Source organism: Triticum aestivum, chromosome 7B, assembly GCF_018294505.1.
Source record: "Triticum aestivum cultivar Chinese Spring chromosome 7B, IWGSC CS RefSeq v2.1, whole genome shotgun sequence".
NCBI lineage: Eukaryota > Viridiplantae > Streptophyta > Magnoliopsida > Poales > Poaceae > Triticum > Triticum aestivum.
This window is the reverse complement of record NC_057813.1, coordinates 160,422,627-160,425,358: the sequence shown is the minus strand read 5'-3', so window position 1 is coordinate 160,425,358 and position 2,732 is coordinate 160,422,627. Positions and strand designations below refer to the sequence as shown.

At 52.6% G+C, this 2,732-nt stretch overlaps 1 long non-coding RNA gene across 1 annotated transcript; it reads right to left on the bottom strand.

Moving 5' to 3' along the window:
- Positions 1-838: 838 nt before the first annotated feature.
- Positions 839-1,991, bottom strand: LOC123159848 (uncharacterized). The gene is made up of 3 exons (XR_006479886.1): positions 1,981-1,991; positions 1,691-1,891; positions 839-1,341 (listed from the first exon to the last, which is right to left on the bottom strand). It is a non-coding gene; the product is annotated as an uncharacterized lncRNA (long non-coding RNA).
- Between the last annotated feature and the right edge of the window lie 741 nt (positions 1,992-2,732).

Below are 2,732 nucleotides of genomic sequence, written 5' to 3'. Positions count from 1 at the left end.
CATAAGATATCGAAGGACTAGATAGACATAGATAATGATAATCTAAAGATAAGGTAGCATATGTCTCACACCATATGTCTGGAACTTAGGTCTCACTGACACAAAACCAAACAAAGCAAATGGCGAGAAAACACACCACATAGAAGACACACTCGCGAAACAGACAAAGACAACGACACAAATCCCTAAACTCTCTCCCCCTTTGGCATCGAGACACCAAAAAGAGAGGGAGTGTTGCTACGGCTCCAGGTGATAGCAAGGGTCACGAACATCAGATCCCAGCGGGATCATCTTCACCTCTGTCGTCGGTCGGGAACTGCTCGGCATCAGAATCTGTCCACGAGCAGTGCTGCTGAATCCACTCCTCCTCCTCAATAAGCTGGTCCTCAGAACCACTGGTAACGGTGGCACCCAACTGACGCATGAGCTCCTTGTGACGTCCCCTGGCCTTCTTCTTAACCACATGAGTCATGTACTGACCGTGAGACTCCATGCAGAACAACTTCTTCATCTTGACCTTGAGCTTCTTTGCCCAAGAGGGCTCTGCCCCAGAAGGCTCATAGTCATCATCATCCTCAGCCTCAGCCTCCTCCTCGGTCTCCATGGCAGCAAAAAACGATGTACCCCCAGATTTAGGGACCTGAGTGCCCCAGTTGTCCTTCTTACCCAGACGCTTGATCTCACGAGACACCAACTCTCCAGTCTCTAGCATAACCTTGGGATAGACATGATCCTGATACGTCTCCAACGTATCTATAATTTTTGATTGCTCCATGCTACTTTATCTACTGTTTTGGACTATATTGGGCTTTATTTTCCACTTTTATACTCCCTCCGTCCTGAAAAACATGTCGCACGTGCAGTACAGTGATGTTTTTGTGGAAAAGCCCTTGAACTTCTAAAGCTCAGACAAATTAGTCCCCATCTCGTTCTTCCTCCTCCGTCCGTCGCCCGCGCGGCGCCATGGCCAGCCGCCCGTTGCCCGAGCAGGTCCTGCTCTGCCGACGAGCCCGCCCAGGAGGCCGCCCACAACAGGCCCTGTGCCGCCGACGAGCCCGCCCAGGAGGACCTCCGCTGCCCACCCACGAGCAGGGCCTCCGCCACCCACCGTCGTTGCGCTGGTCCACTTTGCCCCCGATTCCGCCGTCCACCGCCGCCACGCTGGTCCAATTTGCCCCCAATTCTGCCACCCACCGCCGTAGCGCTGGTCCACTTCGCCCCCGATTCGGCCGCCGCGCTGGTCCACTTCGGCCGCCGGCTACTGGTGGTGGTGGTTGTGGTCGAGAGCCACTAACCCGCCCAGGAACAGGATCTTAGTAAGATTGTGATCTCTTCGTACTGCTGTAAACAAAGATTGTAAGAAGATATTAGTAAGATTGAGATCTTACTAACTATTGTTGCATGAGTATTACTAAGATCTTACTGATTGTTGTTGAGCATTCTGTACAATAACAACAACATTGATTTCAAATTCATTTACTGAATTTAAATGACGGGACTAACGGAATTTGCTCATGATCAGAAACTGCTGAAAATGCAGTGCCTACACCATTCTATACCAACCACACCACAATTCAGAGAAAAATGAAGCACAGAGCTACTCCTAACACACCACAATTTACACAGGATCCACCACATTTTGGAGAATTTGCAGTAAGGAATTGACAGCACTAAACATCTTGGAATTGACCTGCGAAGAAGACGCCGCCGCTACCATCGAGCTTGCAAGGGGGAGCCTTTGCTCTTGTCGTCTGGCTCGTCGCAAGGAGGAGTACATAGTTTCAGACAATATGTATACCTGCGACTGGAAACGCTGCTGGACCCCATGGAAGAGCTGCTCCTCTGATGGAGTACCTGAAAACACCCAGTTGTGTAAAGCCCAGTTCTGTACCTGAAAATTCAGATTGTGAAGAATTTCCAATCAAAGTCCATACGAAATTCCAATCAAAGTAATCCAACTTAAATGATTCTGAATAAAACAAGGTTCAGAACTAACAAGGTTCATAAATGTCGTCTCCAACTTAAATTCAGAATTCTACTCCTTACAGCACACAAGCGACAGATCTTGACACACCGGCACACCCATCTCCTCAAGCTCCTGCACGCACATAATCGATCACTTCCCCCAATCACTACGGCATACCGCATCCAAGGAGTCATACTCAGCTCGATTTGGTACCTTCTAGAGCGACTCATCGGCGGAGCATGCCTGCTCGACGCCCTGCTTGGCGTCGGCACTCACCAAGGTCGGACCTTGACGAACAGCTCCATGGCGTCCGTCTCCTGACGAGCAGGCGCGGATCTGGCCGCCACCATGGCCTGCTCGATGGCGGACATGGATGGAGGCAGCAGGGAGGAGCTCACCATGGAGAAGGAAGGAGGGCACAAGCCATGGCGACGAGCCGACGACGAGGGACTCGAGGAAGGCGATGACAAGGGACTCAAGGAAGGGGCAAAGCCGTTCCTTGAGCTTCGCGGGGGAGCTATGGCGCGGCGGAAGCAGTATTTGCAGGGTAGGGAGGAGAGAACTGGGCGGGGGAGCTGCGCGGGCGAGCTGCGGCGCGGCAGGGCGGCGCGGGGGAGCCGCGGCTCGACGTGGGGGAGCTGCTAGGCGTCGCCGGCAAGTGGGCGAGCGACCGAGCGCAGTCAGAGGGGAACGGGGACTGCGGGTTCTGTCGGTATAAGATGGAGGGGTTTTCTACAAAATGTAAGCTGCGACATGAATTTCGGGA